The following is an 18,566-nucleotide window of genomic DNA, read 5'->3' as shown; positions in this document are numbered from 1 at the left end:
CCGTCCTGTTAATGGACTACCGAAATCTGGGAACACAAGAGGAGTTAGTTACAATGGTTGTCGGCGGGCGGTTTGTGGTGTTAGGAATTTGAGGATTGGAGAATCGGGGATTGAGGAGATTGGAGTAGGGGGTAATTGGGCCTCTCACATATCTAGGTATGTACCACATATAAACACTATTATTAATACTACTCTTCAATATTAAATCAATACGAGTAAGTACAATGTCAATTAATCAGTCTACCAACTCATTCAAAGAGTACTACTACGCTTTAATCAATTAAAACATATACACACTTTAGAAGTCAACGACCTCTAAATAACAATAGCTACTCTAATATATTATAACGATCCCTTCCCAAAATTGAGTTAAAACAAACCTCACCGTCCTTTATAATATTCGACCCGTATAACAATTAACCAGTTACTCCCAACTTCCTAATTAACACTCAAAAATCTCATAACATGTTGTTTCTATACACTTAATTTAATAAACCCAATGAAATGATACATATTACGTTACTATGTTGGGTATAAAAGCTAAATATAGGGTATTATTTAAACAAAGTGGCATAGACCTTTCTGAGTGTTAACTTAGACAATGATTTGGTTTTTAAAACCTCTTTGAATTAGGAACATAGTGTAAATTGTTATTTTATGCCAGACTACTGCGCGGCTTCACTCGCTGCTCGTCTCTTATTGATCGTAGTGTGATGTTTTTTTGCCTATAAGGTTATAGTAAGTTCTCGATAAATGGACTATTCAACACAAAAAGAATTATGCAATCCGAACTAGTAGTTCTGGCGTTCAAACAAACTAACTTTTCGGCTTTATATAATAGTATATAAGTATAAGATTTTACCGCTTTCTATTTTCTTTACCGCCTCCATTTTTTAAATCTGGTAACATCCTTGAAATCTCCAAATTCAAACTGCTGAAAACCGCTTGAAAATCTGTTTCGTCCAAACACCAGATAATCGCGCACAAAAAACATACAAACATCAAACTGACCACCTCCTTTTTTAGAAATCGGTCAAAACTGCACCCCCATTCAACCAAAAACGGACCTTAGCAACAATATTTTACAATCAAAATTAATTATCGTCTCACTCACATAGGTAGCTACTCACTCACACTGTATAGGTTTCATGAGTAACCTCGTCTTACGCTGTACGGCTTCTAGAGGTCATATTATGAGATCAAAACATACAAGTAATATATAGGTACAAGGGTACTTGTATATGTTCTCTGTCTGGCCCGTAATCTGGGTTTAAAACTTCAATAGATTATGTTATGTTTGCTACAGTGATCACAGATGTTTATTAATCGATATTGTGTTTTTTTATAGTATAAGCCGGTATAAGAACAGACGGATCCCCGGATGATGATAAGCAATTGCCATCGCCCGTGGACACCCGAAGCACCAGTGGTACAAGTGCGTTGCCGGCCTTTAGGGGGTTATGAATTTAAGAGTTATTGGGGAATCGGGGATTGGGATTGGGATGTTGTGTAATTGGGCCACCGGTAACTTCACTCTTACAACGAAACCATGCAAGCGTTATATCAAGTTGGTTTTCTGTGAGGCTGTGGTATCACTCCGGTTGTGCCGGCCCATTCATGCCGAAGCATGGCTCTCCCACACTTTAAAACTGTGTATTGATTGATACAAAATCTCCTAGATTTTGTAATATTTGATTAAGCATTAGTAATATTAGGTATCCTAGAATTAAAACCTTATTGTTTTGGAAAAACCTTGAAAGTCTATTGAAGACCTCACAGTTAGGTCTCTGGAAATTTGGATGCTTTCAAAGGGGTAGTTGCAATTTGTGACAACAGTTTAAAATCTATTTTGAGGATAAATAAATAAGTTCTGATTTAGCGTGATAAAATAATATTATCCTAGTGGTAGTTTATAGGAACGAGTATTGTAAAGCGTAATGTACATTGTATGCCTACGCGCAGCAACAGTGGCGCCACGTTGCGGCTAAATTATTGACTACAGTGGTTGATATTGTGAATCGTGCAAGATACAGGCGGAAAGCGATTTCTAACCTATTCTTTGAACGGTATAAAGTCTTATCCTTATTTTTAATCCAAGTACTTCCTTATTTTGTGTACGATAAAATTGGTCTGTCATTTTTAAGATTTGTGGATTCCCAGTTTTTTTATTCGTATCTAATGAAACTCTTCACCTTATTTATTCTTATTGCTGATAGGCTCGCGTTTGACCACTATCTAACCTATTGGGAAGCGATGATGTGCTCGAAGATGAAGCTCACCTGCATAAAAATAGTATTTAGCGCTTGAGTTATCTCCTGAAATGATAACAATCGCATAACAAATAATGAACCACTTACTTGATGTATTTGTATAATTTTAATGTTCAAAACCAAATCGCTAGCATATCATCACTTGGCCCCGTATACTATCCAGGATTAACACGCTCAATAAATTAGTCAACACTATAAGTTGCCTAATAATGATCGACAAAGAACGTGATCATAATGACATAGTTATGTTATACAACTTCCATTATTTACCAATTATGTTATATACAACTTGTATTATTTAACAATTATGTTATTTATTATCCAGTTATAAATCTTTTATGGACTTTGTTATGAATTAGATATGCAAATTAGTTTGACAAAATTGAGTGATTTAACTGCATTGAGCGTTTTCCAAATTTAGTGTGAGTCGTGATAATTTAATGTGTACTGAAACTTGATAGTTGATTGTGGATTGACATTAAGTGTAATGTTTGAACATTTGGTTTATTTATGCTGCTAAACCTATTTCAAAATTGGCTTTGACTAATTAGGAAGTCTCGTAATGCGATCTAAAATATAATCGAAGGATTGCGTGAGAATTTGCTTCTAGTGTAAAAACGGAATCTAATGGAAGACGAGCTCAAGTATTATCTACTACCTACTTCTAGAAATATGATGAAGATGATGTATCGCCACACCTTTAATCCCCGAAGGAGTGGGCAGAGGTGCACGTTACCGCTCATAATACCACTAATACCACTGTACAATGTACACCCACTTTTCATGATTTATAAGTCCCATGTAATAGGAGGTGAGCCTATTGCCATGTACTGGACACAATTCCAGATTCCGTGCTACTACTGCGAAATTTTCTAAAAACCGAATAAATCCTAGCACTACTTTGCCCGAACCCGAGACCCCTTGCCTAGCAGTCGCACTCGATCAACGAGGCAGACATGATAAAGATTCTTTACTAAAACACAATCAAGAATAAAACTCATTTATTTGTCGACAGCCTTACGTTGGTGTATTTGTTACGGTAAATCTGATTAATTGAAAATTATTAATAATTTTACAAAATTATTAATATTAACCATACAATATATTGCCTTTTAAATTGAAATAAAAATAACATCTTGGCCACTTATTACATTTATCACTACTAGGGTAAAATTATTAATAATAAGCGACAAATGTGATTAATTTATCACTTTTACCTCGAGTTTCGGTAATTATTAATAATAGTAGATAATTATTAATAATTTTCAATTATTCACTCTTACCGTAACATATTAATAAAACCGCCCACAAAAGTTATTAGACAAATAAGAAAAACAAAAGCAAAAACTGGTGGAAATTTTGGGCGAGTCGAAAACACCCTCGGGCCCAGTTATCGGACAATAAACGGAAGACGCTGAAACACAGCCCCAGTGGACTTTCCCAATCAACACGAAAGTCACGCGAGTCCCGACCTTATTATAAAACAATAAAAGTTTATTTCAATTTTGGGAAATTGGGTATCCGTTTTTGTGGTTGTTCGGTGAAATTTCATTTGCGGTATTGTAACTGATATGTGTTACAATTTAATTAGTCGTCTGTATACATATATAAACCGGACATTGGGCAAAGGTGGGTAGGCAGATATGTATAGGTCCACTTTTTGCTAATTAATTTCAGTAGCCTATTTTTCTAGTGAGCAGATTTCTGATCATCATCACAGTCTCTGTATCTATGGAAACCTTCAAAAGGCTCCTTGATTTTGTAAGTAGTATGCTTTAAAATATGGAGCTTTTCCCTACCTACTACAAACACACCCTTTATTTCTGAGGGGCAAAATCATTTAATAACTTCTCCCGCATTGAGCGAGGTGAGAGGGAGAGTCAGACTCTTATTGACTAAAAACCACCCGTTTTTTTTTCGAGGGGGAAAATCATCCAATGTCTTTTCTCGCCTTGGGCGAGGCGAGAGGGAGTGTCAGATTCTTACTGACTAAAAACCACCCCGTTCCTACTCTTGCTATTCGAGCTCGCGAGCCCTGGTACAATCAGATAGGTTGTCCGCAGCTTTGGGGCAGTAGTCTTGATGGGCCCATCTGTGGTGGTACGAACACAACCTGGTGATCATCATAATAAAGCGCCTTTACGAGGGATCCGGGTCCTCGAAACCTCAGAATATTCTTCAGCTCTTACTGTTCAATGCCTACTCTAAATTTCTAAGGAGACTTAATTCTCCCTGTCCTATTTAGGTATATAGCTATGTATAGGTACCTATCTATCTAGGTAACCTAGGTACTTAAGTGCTTATGTACCGGGTTCGAAATACGACCTTATGACTCGTAAATCTCGCCAACCAGTTACAAGAACTGCAATTATTTTAAATATAATTTCCTATAATTACTGAGTAATAGTAATTACAATTACAGCCACTAATTAGTGCGAGTTTCTAGTAATTGCGTTCTTTAGTGGGTTGTCCGTATGTCCGTGTGCCTATAGACCTACTGCTTGGGTAGACTGTGAGATTGGGTAGGGAGAAACTCACACATACACAATTTTTTGTACAAGTTATTTACGTAATACATTCGATAAATCGAATAGTCCCGAGTGGGTTCGATTCCCAAGGGTCGGGCAAAGTATTGCTTAGCTTTTTTCGGATTTTTGAAAAAATTCTCGGTAGTAGCACGGAATCTGGAATTGTGCCCGGTATATGGCAATACGGACTTATAACACAAATAGTGAAAAGTGGGTGTACATTGTATAGCGGCATTACGTGCCGTAATGTGCACCTCTGCCTACCCCTTCGGGGATAAAAGACGTTGCATTATTCACGTAATATTAAACCTTATTTCCTTGATGAAACTGTTTCGATGAACATAAAGTCTCATTCGTGTTATTAGTCTGTCTTCATACATGGACATAAAACTGACGGATATAGGAGACAATACTAAACTTAGTTTTCTTCTTTTCAGATTCCAGTTCTGCTGGAAGGAGCAGGGAGGAACTGTGTAGAGGTAAATCGGAATCATTATTTATACATATAATACGCAATCAAATAGGCAGCCTTACACATTGTGCAATTAACTGCCTATTTCAATAACCGGTCTTAATCCAAAATCTTTGGATTGATCTTAATTTTTGACAGAAACTCTATTGAACCAATGTCAAAATCGATCATAATCTAAAGATTTTGGATTGAGATCAGTTATTGAAATCGGCAGTTAGTCATAATAAAATCGACGTCCACATCACCATTTATTTAATTAGAACAAAAACCAACTTTATCCTAATTAAAATAAGGACAATAGTGTAAAATCAAATACAGGTTCGTTAGACGTACGATCATTGTATCATCTCATTATAATGCAGGGTGCACAACGACGGAGCGTATAATTAAACATGTTTGCTTAAATGTCCCGGATCCCATATACAGAACGCTAAGGGATCTACTTGCTTAAAATTCTTAGGAGACCTATTAAGTATGTTAGGTAGGTACATACTTAGGGTCTTAACATAGAAGATTCTCTTAAGGGCTTTCATACATTCAGGTATTGATCTGAAGAGATTTTTTTTGCTTATTTCTAGAAGATTATTAATGGAATGAGCTGTCGTCGGCGGTATTTCCGAACCGATACGACCTCCAAACCTTCAAGAAAAGAGCGTACTCCTTTTTAAAAGCCGGCAACGCACCTGTGACTCCTCTGGTGTTACGGGTGTCCATGTGCGGTGCTGATCGCTTACCATCAGGTGACCCGTCTGCTTGTTTGTCCCCTATTCCATAAAAATATGGATTTTTTGGAATTGACATTATTATGTGAATACATTATATACAGTTCTTATTGTTTAAGTTCAATCAGTACGAAGTAGGTAGTTCGATTTAAAAGGAGATGACGTGTTTTGAAACGAATAATACTACCTATTTAATGTGTAACGTATATGTATGTAAGTGCTCGAAAATACTACAATTTAGACTCGTTATCAACATTCATACGAGCATTAAACGAAACCATAATTTATCAAAGTACGAATACATGTTGTATTCAAATAACTATAAAAAATATAGAATTCAAACCTATTTCTCAATTTTCACGTGAAAGAGTAACAAACACACGCTTAACATAAATATCACTAAAAAGACAGAAATTTCACAGAAAAACACATATTTCAAAATTTTCTTTTATTATCAGACAGAAATTGCAAATTAGATTTAACTCAGAAATGTCGTTGGGAGCACTCAGCTACATAATTTAACTATTCAGATGAAAGCTCTGAGATTAGAACACTTTATTTAATTATTTTGGAATGTAAGGTAACGTATGGGGGACTATAAAAACATCTCCACCTTTCCTCAATAATTCTTAAATGTTTACACGCGTCTCCCTTTAGTAAAAGTCGTGAAAAAATATACATATTTCGGTAATATTGTCTGTCTTTGTGTCTATTTTCTAACGTCTTGTTACTCTCTTCTTTTATATTTACTTTTACGCTTCAAATGTTTCGTTTCTGTTATTCGTTTTACCGTAAAATATAATTAGGTATGTCGAGAATATTTTTTGACAAGTATTAGTAGAAAATAAATTGACAGTGATTTCTTTTTTAATATTGCTTACGTACGATCGTTTACATTACTCATCACATATCAACAGCCTATATATAAGTGGCCACTACTGACCAAAGGGCTCTTCTCACACGGAGAAGATTTGAGCATTATAAGCACAGGTTTTCTCACGATTTACAGTGTTTTCCTTCACCATTTGTCAGTTGTGTCTAAATATACGTAATCTAAGAAAGAATAATTTAAATTCAGTATGTCTCACAAAAGTTGTTATAAAATGTATTTTAGTTTACTGTCACCACACAGCTTAAACATAGAAATAATGGTCTCTAGAATATAGAAAAAAGTATCTGTATCCACGCACAATTTAAAGGTTGAAGTTTCATTAAATACTTAACTTATGTTCCAAGCGGCACTTGAGTCCTCGCTCAAAAGCTACTCGACCATTGTAGTCCCAGCCTTACATCGTTTCAACCATTTTAACAGAGTTATGTTGATCTTTATCGCGAACAGTAGGCACTTTGCGGTCCCTTACTAGGTCCGGTATGTCTTTCTCAATGCGAATAACTATAAACTGATATTTTATTCAATACAAGCTGCGCCCGCTGCTTCGCTCGCTGTAATCGTATAAATCTTTGAGTCATAAATTGGTATTTCGAAAATCTGTTACATGAGATATGTGTCTGGTCCGTCAGACTGGCCAAGATTGATGGTTCACTAGTAAATTATCGGTTAACATGAGTGCTATAATTGATCTTAAGTACATGTTTTATCAACTTGTTTGGTACTTTAATGAAAACAAATTGTGGTTCTGATAACATCGTTCTTGTCTTGGTTTGTGTCACAGATATTTTGAAGTTAGGACCTAATGGTGATGTATTAATTGCCCTGTTATAGTATATTTTATTATGGTGATGCCGATTTTGATCCTAAAAAACGAGAAGTACAGCTCGCCAGTTTATTTGTGTGAGTATAGTTAAAACAGAAAGGTATAAAAATCATGTCCATTTGTTTGCTTTTATAGATTGAACCTTATGAGAATAGGTTAAGAACGGATTACAGAATCTGTCCCAGGCTACTGTTTGACTCCAGTACACGATTATTACAAATTCCCAAGAAATTGAAAAATACAACAAACACAAGTGTCGATTATTCCGATCGAGAATCCAACAATCGCTTACGCCATATTCCTACATTTGCTGAAGACTTATTTGCGTCATTAGCAGTGATTATCATCATTAGTTTATCTGGAACTGTTCTCAAGTACTGGCTTATGTGACGGTTACGTGGAAGATTGCTGTAAGCACTTCGATGACGTATTTGGTAAGAAATTCTTTGTACTCTCATTTATAGGAAGGCATTAAGTGATGTGTCTTTATGCCACACCGTAACTACTACTACTGTGTACTAAATGTAGTACTTAGAAACATATAATGATTACTTAAGTTTTACTAAATTGTTCCTTAGTAACGATTTTGTTCCGAAATTATTTGCTAAGGACTGGGTTAAGTAACCGTTAAATGACTCTGAGTACGGCGGTTAGTGGTATAAGTTATGCATGCATATAGTCTGCTTTATGCACCCATTGATTATTTCTGTAGTATGATCAGATGTTTATTGTATCAATTGTTTCATCATAACATAAAATTTACTGATTAATTTGGTTTGACTAAGTTTTAAGTAAAATCTCCGTGGTGATTGTCAACTGGACTTCCCCCAGTTGTGCAGTCTGTTTGTGCCATCAAGGCTTTATTGGTTCGGTATTTTTATGGTTGCATCTACTGTAGATCATTGCTTCGAAAATACGTAACAAATTAAAAAAATATCTTAAATTAATTAGACATAACTATCAGCTTTTGTATTACCCTTAGCTAAGGCCATAAAAATTAAACATAAACTTATCATACCCGCACGATCCCCGTCAAGGATCCTATGTCAAGAATGCCATACATCTACGAAGATAATTCTCTCAGAAATATCGTAAACCTGTCACCGCAAGACATTTCCCTAAAGGATATTTAACTAACATCAGAATATTGCTGGAAGCGGTTCGAAGAATAAATAATGGGATATTGCGAACACTAACCTTATCTTGTTGTGAATTTTTAATTGAATCCGAGATACAGAATGGTATCTGTGTCAAGATTATTAAAGGAGGTTAAGGATGAGATAATTTCGGGATTGTATTTTAATAATTTGCTGTTTTGATTTATTTTACTGAGCTAATCAGTATTGTATGATATTTAGATTTGATCATCAGCTGTCGTCATAAGATATCTGAACAAAGGCTTTCCTTTTTTCGGTAGTACATCCAATGGCTTCTCCCGCCTTGAGTAAGGCGAGAGAGTGTGTCATACTTTTACTGACTAAAAACAACCCCGTTCCTACTTCTCCTTGAACCTGGAGCTCCGTCAAAACGTTCGGTTGTGCTCCAAAATAGCCTCACCCTAAGTTGTGAAGAGACTTCACATTGAACGATTACTCACCTTCCCTATATTAAAGAATTTTAGCAGAGAAGCTTTGATAGAGAACTGCTCCAAAGGATACACATACTACAACGCAGAAATAAGTTTTGACATAAATTCTACAGACATACAGAACAATTAATATAAGGTATTATTGAATACTTCAAACTATATCGGCTCCAATCTAATTCAAATTAATCTAGCTTCAAATCAAATTTCAATAGAAACTACAATTTTTCATTCACTTCGATTCCAATCAGTCGGGCGACGAAATGGTTTAGTGGGACCATTCCACAAATGATTGTGTTACCTTCAGCCGGTGGCTAATCAAAGAACAATGTGGACTATGTTGATACTATCACAGGCTATAAATAATTTTGACGCTAGACTAATAGTTGTACTGACAACTAGTGAAACTCAATGAAATGTGGTAAAACAATTAGAGCTTGTGGTGCTAGAGACATAGACGTCTGATATTCTTTTGCTGAAGCTAAAGAGGTGATTAGGTTATAACTGATATTAGGTAGCAATATTAAAGCTATGATTTTATTGTAACTTTCGTGAGACATACTAAATTAATTATTATGTTATCGGCTTACTCACGTAGTGTTTTGACGAGGAACTCGACTAGTTTCAAGCCATGCTAGAGGCTCATATTCATGAGCAGCATTACGCCACAGGGTGGATTGTCGCACTGCTACAGTAGCAGTGCGACAATCGCCGCACACTACGTGAGTAAGCCGATAACATAATAATTAATATTAAAGCTATCTATGGTATTAGGTAGTCAAGCGGAAGCTGCGGACTACCCAGTGGGTTTACCGGGATTCCGGTTCGAATACCAGGAGTAGAAATAGGGTGGTTTTAATCAGTTAGAGTTTCACATTCTTTCTCGCTTCTCCCAAGAGAAGGAGACGTCATTGAATGGATTGGATTTCCCTCCTCAAAAGTAAAAGGTATTACGGAGAACATTGGCATCAAGATTATAATGATCCATGAAATCCCAAACTACAGAAAAAATCAATTAAATAACAAATCCTCTAAAAGCTTGTCTTCAAGTAGTCTAAAAGAAAAAGTAGTCAAAGTAAATCATACAAATAGTTTACAACGATTTCACAAAACGATACATTCAATATCGAATTTGAATGCAACATACATATCACTATCCATCTCAAGCCAGCAAATTGTATAATCTGAGCCTTACACATGCATAAATGTAACTCCAGGTATTATGGTAAGAAGCAGTCTCCAGCGTGTTCCAAGCAAGACTCCAATAATATGGAAATGTAAAACAATATTGAGGTGTCTCTCTTCACTCTGCCAACCTTTCGTTTGCCTTTCCGAACTAATTTTGGTACTTCTAAGCTTTTGTTTCAAAGGTGAGTGGCTCATTTCTATGTCGAATGTTTGTCCTCTGATTAATATTTGAGTTTCAACGTTGAGTGTTCTTTGGATTGAAGGGGATTGGGGGTTTGGGACTAATGGCGCGGTTTGCCAGTTATGTTATAAAATGGTTGGATTAAGTAGGTAATGCTATGAGGATGGGAGCATAATTAGTTATGTGTTAAAGAGTGAAGTGGGTTTGGTAGTTTGAGCGAAAATTTGTGGTAAAATTGTGATATTTATACTTTGTAGCGATCTGTATAATTTATGATCACTAAAATTGAAGACAGAGGTGGTAGTTTAAATACATAATAATTATTATAAATAATATTTTAAGACACACAATTTTATTCTAGACCCCAGCTAACAATAAAACTTAAAACATTCACAGAGGTGGTTTACCTATACTAGATTCAGAACTAACTAAAAACAAAAAACAAATGGTATACCTAATCAGATCACTTCGCTGTCCCTCTCAAGTTAACAACACTAGACACTTGTTCCAGACTAAAAGACAGAGACAGATATAGCCGTCTTTATAAATTAGTTACGTCCAAGTTCTCAAGAAGCACTGCCAACAAAGGGTCAAGGCATTCATCTTGAGACAAAGGCCGAAGGTAGATTACAATTTGTCCTGTATCTAAGGAGAGATTTCACGCTATTGCAGTCCAGTGTAATCTTTGGGGGACCACAAACAAAGCCTCGAGGACGTGATTTTGGTAGATGCAAGGACTGTTGTTCGTTCTGCAAGCTTCGTTGTTTCATATTTAGGAAGAATTTTGGCTTAGTTTAACGCTGGTGGAAACGGGTTCAACTAAGATGTGTTTTTATATGGAAAGCTGCATGCTATGGATTCATGCTTTGGATGTGTGCTATGAATACGTGCTATAGATGGCTTCTACTTTGGAAGGCTACATCGCATACTCGAGCTATGCATCTTTCTCGCACAGCTACATAGCTTAGTATTAGTGGAAACGGTCACATAGTTTCACAGCTTAGCTATTACATCCTCGTAGCATAGCTAAATAGCACATCTCTGGTGGAGAAGCACCCTCACACGTTTATTTTTAAGACAGTATCCGTTAACGTAGAAAATAATAATTATAACCAAATTGAAGCAGGAATTAAGAAAAGTATATAAAGTTCAAAATGCTATAAAAGGGAGTCTTAATCTGAGCTTAACTCGGAATAACGGTTCTTCTATAAAATCCTAAATTATTCGTACAGCGGTATACAATATACACCCTTAATAACAGTCAATCTTCTTAAAGCACATTTGTAGAACCATCCCATCTCCCAAGCACCTGGTAATGACACGAAAACCGCAACACTACGAGTTAGAATCGTATGCAATTGACGCGGTTTTTACTTCCGCGTTCATACGAGATAGAGCGGTGAACGACAGGCTATTTTAGGCTTTAATGGTATAACTGGTGTAGTAAAAATGAATATTACATCCGGATTCTCTTTTGGAGTATAAAATCTTTTTACTACCAAGTAATACCTAGTAGTTAACTTTAGTAGTATGTAATGATACAGCTATAGTGACTGTCTAATTTTGACACGGAGGCTAAGAGCCTGTAATGATTTTGATAACATTTTAACCAGTCATTTATTACAAACAAGCAGCCAGAAGAAAAGGCCATTACGCTTTCTATTTTTCTCTATCTATCTATCTCGCTTGATGGTAAGTGATGATGCGGCCTACGATGGAGCTCGTCTACCCATAAGCAAACTATTCACTTGGGCTTTGAAGACACCAAGGTTATACCCATCAGAAAACACAGACTCCGGCAAAGAATTCCACTCCCTAGCAGTTCACACAAGGAAGATTCTATTCTCCCTTATAGCCATGAGATTCTCTAGATTTCAAGCCCTGTCTTAGTCCAGCTAGCATTTACCGGGGCTCTGACTCGAAAAGCAAGAGTAGGAATAGGGTGGTTTTTAGTCAGTAAGAGTCTGACTCTTCCTCCCGCCTCGCCCAAGGCGGGAGAAGCCATTGGATGGTGTACACCTCAAAAAAAAATCCAGCTAGCATATTACAGCCTTACAAAAATCCTTGTATAAAATGGACTCAAGGGCTCTAAGAGAATCTATTTATTAATAAAGGCTAACGTGTAAATGTCCCTTCACGGCCGGTTTAACGTCCGCCCCTAAATTAATTACTTAAAGCAATCCGATTCAGCTACTCCCTGGTTGTCCTTCCCCCTGATTAGAGGCTCGTGAAGCCTTAAATCAAGGTCCATTAGATATACTTTTGTTTGTGGTTTAATTTAGCAATAAAAGTAAACAAAATAAAGTGTTTATTTGTCTGAGAAATGGGTATTATTCAAGTATGCAAAAGAATTGTAACAATCTTGAAGTGTGGGAGAGCCATGTTTCGGTATTAATACGACGGGTCGACCGGAGAGACCACGACCTCATAGAAAACCGACGTGTAACAACGTGTGTGAGTGAGGTTACTGGATGCCGAATTACACCCCTTCCCGAACCCTGATTCTGCAACAACCCTTAAATACCCATTAAAAATATAAAAAGAATACTATTGAAAGCAGATGAAATACGCTCTTATGAATATTACACACACTGCACACTGGTACCTTATCTCATAACACCCGCAACATAATCCTATAATAAAAATAAATATATCTAAACAGCAATTTAAACCTAATACAGGGCAGTCAATAGAGACCAATTTTCTATGACAAAGTGCAAATAAATTGCCTATTGAGGAAACCATTGCTTGTCCGTCAACACATCTATCAGTCATTGCATCAATATTGCACGACATGAGTAATAATTCTGCCAGAGAGTTAACTACACACGATCTGCCATGTAAAGAGATTTATTTCAGACGCTTTTGCCTCTAGTGAGATTTTTTGTATATGTTTTTATAAGGACACAACAAGGAAAAGGTTTGTATATATATATTTTTTTTTTGTAGAAAAAATGCGGGATTTTTCCATTTTTAGCTACTTTGCTATTTAAACAACACGTTGTCAGAGAATTGTGTTTATGCGATGTATGTTTGTGTTTTGTTTATCTTGTACCTAAGTTTATTTCATCATTCTTTACATACGTGGCGTCTTAGGGACAGCGAAAGGCTTTAAATATTATGTTTCATTTTATCAATATACAAACTATAAGACGATCGTGCGGTCCATGGCCCTCTACGGCGCCCCTGTATGGGCCCCGAGTCTGATGCGGCGGCCAGCTCGGGCGCTACTTACGTCCCAGAGGGTCATGGCCATCCGAATAATCCGTGGATATCGTACGATCTCCGGGGAAGCGGCGAACCTCCTTGCCGGATTGCCGCCATGGGATCTGGAGGCAAAGGTGCTTGCGCGCGTCTTTAGTTTGCACGCCGACGCGCGTCGCCGGGGCGAAACCCCGCTGCCGCGCCAGATTAGTGCGTGGCGGGACGAGCTCCGGCGTGATCTCATGGTGGAATGGCAGCAACGACTGTCGCAACCGAGGGCTGGGCTCGCTGTCATTGCAGCGGTAAGTCCCCTCTTTGAGGAGTGGCTAGAGAGGCGCCACGGCGTCCTCACCTACCGCCTGACGCAGGTGCTTACCGGACATGGAAGTTTCGGTAGGTTCCTGTTTCTGATTGGGCGGGAGGAAACGCCCGGGTGTCATCACTGTGCGGACGCGGCGCACAGTGATGACACCCGGGAGGCGGGGCGCGTGAGAGAACGAACCTCTTCACGCCCCAGCCGTCGCGAGAGACACTCCGGGCGTCGGGGATCGCGGGACGATCTCCGGCCACCGTAAGTGCGGGTCTGCGGACGGTGAGCAAGGGTAGCTCGCCGCCCGACCAGAACCAGACCCGTGCGTGCGGCGCGTCGCGTTCCGCGCGCGCCTCAAAGAGCCATCAGACCACCACAGATGGGGCCCAATAGGGCTGATGCTTAATCCGGAGCTGCGGACTACCTAGCGGGTTTACCGGGGCTCCGGCTTGACAAGCAGGAGAAGGAACGGGGTGGTTTTTAGTCAGTAAGAGTCTGACACTCCCTCTCGCTTTGCCCTGGCGAGAGAAGTCATTGGATGATTTTCCCCCGTGAAAAAAAAAAAAAAAACACCAATAAATTAAGTCAGCTCGGCAGAGTAAAGCTCTACTAGTTTCGAGTCACAGAGAGACTCTTCAATCTTCTCCCAATGCTCATGATGAAGAGTCCCTCTAAACAAGTAAACCATGATTTTTAGTTAATTTATTGCCAAAAACTTTAATTGTCAGAGAAAAGTAATAAAAGAAAATGTTATACCATTACCATTTTATTTCACCTTAATGAAGTTAAGTCTCTGTTACATGACGTTCTCATGTGCTAATGTCCTCAAATTGTTAGTTGGTCAATAGGAAGACGGTTTAAATTAAATTCATCATCATTAACATCAGCGCCATGTTGAAACTATTAACGATCAGTGATTTCATATGAACACTTATTGGTTATTATAACAGAATTACGTTACACAATCATTTCTTGCGATATTGTGCTAATTCTCTTTACTTTCTCTGTAATTCTGCAAATGTATCCTCAATAAATGTTCAAAAATAAAAATAAAATATGTAATGTTTACAAAATAACCCCTTTTTTGAGTTCTTTTTTAGCCGACTTCAAAAAAAGAGGTTCTCAGTTTGACCATACATACCATGACATATGTATGTGAGTATGTTTGTGCGCGATTATTTCACGTTTGGATGAACCGATTTTGATGCGGTTTTCAGTGTAGTATTTTTCAGACTTAGGAGAATGTTTTAGGTATATAACTTATAAAATGGAGACAGAAAAGAAGCGATTCCGTTGTAAAAAAAATTGTAGTGTCCCATAATTTCAGACTTTATGATATTAATCATCAATTCTTGTTCCAATCCCACATCAAACTCATCACCAATGGACATATCAACAGCTAGCAGCTTCCATCAAAACACCAAAGTGCAACCAGTGATGTGCACCACGACCTCTGGCGTGATTCCACTTCATCCCGCAATATGCTGATGGCTTACCATCGACCTAATTAGTAGGAACATCAATTAATTAGTCGACTCTCACCGCTAACCGCCTGATTAGCTATTTGCTTTTATGTTTTTGATTGATTGGTAGCACTCTAGATAGTGTTTGTGTGATAATGATTATATGTGGATGGGAAAGTTAGTATGATTTTGTTAGTTTTTGGTGGGAAAACTGATAAGTCATTTGGATGAGTTTTTGGCTGAACTATCTCTGGCGATTACAGAGTGTGACGACGAAGAAGATGGTTTTTTAGTGTAGGACGTAGATAAAATGACACTGCGGAGTTGAAATAAGTGAAATATTAGGGGAGATTAAAAGACACCACTTAAATTAGGAATAACCATACCTTTCCTTTTTTGGATTTTCTCCTGTATCGTGGGTGCGTTTACAAACATACCGACAATTTCACATACACATGACACCCAGACTCAAAACAGCAAAATTCCGTGCGAAAATCGAACCCGCTACCCGTTGCACGGCAGCCGGTTTCCCAGCCACCGCGTCAACCGTGCAGTCAAAGTCATTGAGAGAAGCCCACGATGCCATTCATTACACTCTAATTATATTCAAGACAGAAGTGTCACAACAATAGCCCCCTACTCAGGAACGAGTTGATTTAAAATTCCGTTATCAAGTTACAGTTTTGAATGCCATCACATAAGTTGTTGCATAACTAGTTATTAACGGTTGCTCTGACGAAAGCCACAGTTAAATAACTTAACGATAACATCTGTAACCGGTTGATTTGGAACAATTATTTGACTTGTTTAAAGTCTGGGAAAATTGTAGCGCTAGCGACTAGTAAATACAAACGAAGCAGAGTTTGTCAACCACAGAAAGAATTTCCTATGTCAATGTTGTTGACTAGATAGGTAAGAATTTTGTATTGTATAGCTTTTGATCTTCCATTGTCAATCCTGGATTTTGAATCTAGATTTATTTTACAAGTTGGATGATTGGTTACGGCCGTCAATCAAAAACACTTTCCAGATTGGTTGTGATTGCTGATTGCTAATGGAATGCTGTGTTATACATATGTTGTGTGTTCAATACAATAACGATTTTTTGTGACTCGAGAACGGCTGGATTGATTTGGCTAATTTTGGTCTTGAATTATTTGTGGTCGTGGAATTATGGTGGTGAAGTCCAGGGAAGGTTTAACAGGCGAGAAAATATTTTTTGAGGCTGTACGAAGTTTGCTGGTGCATTTGCACATACCTACCTAACTTTTACTTTAAAATAGGTGTGTACCTATGTGAAGCACTTACTTATAGATTTATAGCGTTTCTACGTACTTATCTTATACTATAAGGTAAAAGGTATGATACATAAAAAGTGGTCAATTCGATGACGATGACGCTAATCCAATTGAAAAACCCAAACGTCTTATTCATAATAACAATATCAGCACTTTTACTTAACTCAAAAACAAATTAGGTTGAACAGTGTCACTTTCTATAACTAATCTCAATCTCGATGTCACGGACATAATTCGATTGCATGAAATTGTTTAATATGACACTAATCTACTTAGTATCTGTAGTGACCCAATCTTTACTAATTACTACGGTTCTAATTTATTAAATGAGTTTATGGAAAAGCTAATGAAATAAAGCCTTATTAAGTTTATACTGTGGGTCGGTTTAATTTATTGTTTTTTTTTGTGGATGAGATTGAAATCCATTCGATGAATTTGGTCTGTTTCTAATGGTCATAAGCCGGTAAAAGAGGAGACGAAACACCTGATGGTAAGCAATCGCCGCCGCCCATGGACACTCGAAACACCAAAGGCGTTACAAGTACGTTGCCGGCCTTTTAGGGGTTAGGAATTTAAGGCTTCTTGGGGTATCGGGGATAACACAACGCAAGCGTTGTTTTACGGCAATATTTTGTAAAGTTGTGGTATTACTCCGGTTGAGCCGGCCCATTCGTGCCGAAGCATAGCTCTATCACATATAGAGCTTAGCTTTCCCATTCTTACTCTTTTATTAAATTACTTAAAATGTTATGATGGTTATTTATCGACATTAATATCGGGTGTCCATGGGTGGCGGCGATTGTTTACCATCAGGCGGTCAGTCTGCTCGTTTACTGGCTCATACCACAAAAGAAGAATTCTAACGAACATGACATTCTTAATTGACAATGCATTTAAATTTATTTTACACAGGACACATACTCGTCTAGTATGTACGAGTAGGCTCATAAAGAGTGATAATAAATTTTGAAAACCTAGAGGCCTTTAATAACTCAAGTGGTGGAAAACCATTTATTTTGATTGCAAAGCGAATCTATTTCTCACATGTTTGTTGATGTCGGATGTAAGAAATCATTTCAAATTTACGATTTGTGTCGTTTTGACTTGTACGTTATATTTTATGTTATTACTGTACTATGTGTGTCTACGTATCATAAATTGTAGTGTCTCGCTTGTTTCGTATTCGTTAACAAGAAAATCAGATGAGTCGGGTAAAAAAGTATTCAAATTTTCAAGTTGTTAGTCAAAAGAACACAGTCTATCATCACCATCATCATTAGCAGCTTGTTCTTATCCACTACTGGATATACGAGACCATACAGCTCTTGTCATTCAAGCACTACCGGCCACCTTGCGCATATCGTCACTCCACCTAGACGGTAGGCGTCCTACACTGCGTCTACCTAGAAGCAGCCTCCACTCCAGAACACGCCTACCTCAAGGATCATCGTTTTTCGACAAATGTCAATCGCCAACACGCATTAAGCAAACGTGGTGGTTAATGCTCAAACCTTCTCCATGCGAGAAGAGACCTTATGTCTATGGCAGTGGCTACTAATATGCTGTTGTAGAATATTATTTTTTAATTTAAAGCTCCTTATACTAACAGCAGATCTAAACCAATTTATTG

The 18,566-nt window shown here is 37.6% G+C and overlaps 1 protein-coding gene across 1 annotated transcript in view; it reads left to right on the top strand.

Moving 5' to 3' along the window:
* The window catches only part of LOC118263233 (SH3 and multiple ankyrin repeat domains protein 2), a 234,440-nt gene that overhangs the window by 26,361 nt on the left and 189,513 nt on the right, over positions 1–18,566 (top strand). Inside the window, exon 2 of the mRNA XM_050705229.1 lies at positions 5,236–5,277. The gene's annotated coding sequence lies outside the window, so the exon portion shown is untranslated. The remainder of the gene's footprint in view (positions 1–5,235; positions 5,278–18,566) is intronic.

This window comes from Spodoptera frugiperda, chromosome 27 (assembly GCF_023101765.2).
Source record: "Spodoptera frugiperda isolate SF20-4 chromosome 27, AGI-APGP_CSIRO_Sfru_2.0, whole genome shotgun sequence".
In the NCBI taxonomy this organism is placed as follows: domain Eukaryota; kingdom Metazoa; phylum Arthropoda; class Insecta; order Lepidoptera; family Noctuidae; genus Spodoptera; species Spodoptera frugiperda.
The sequence above is the reverse complement of the archived record's forward strand: the minus strand, read 5'-3'. Positions and strand labels throughout refer to the sequence as shown.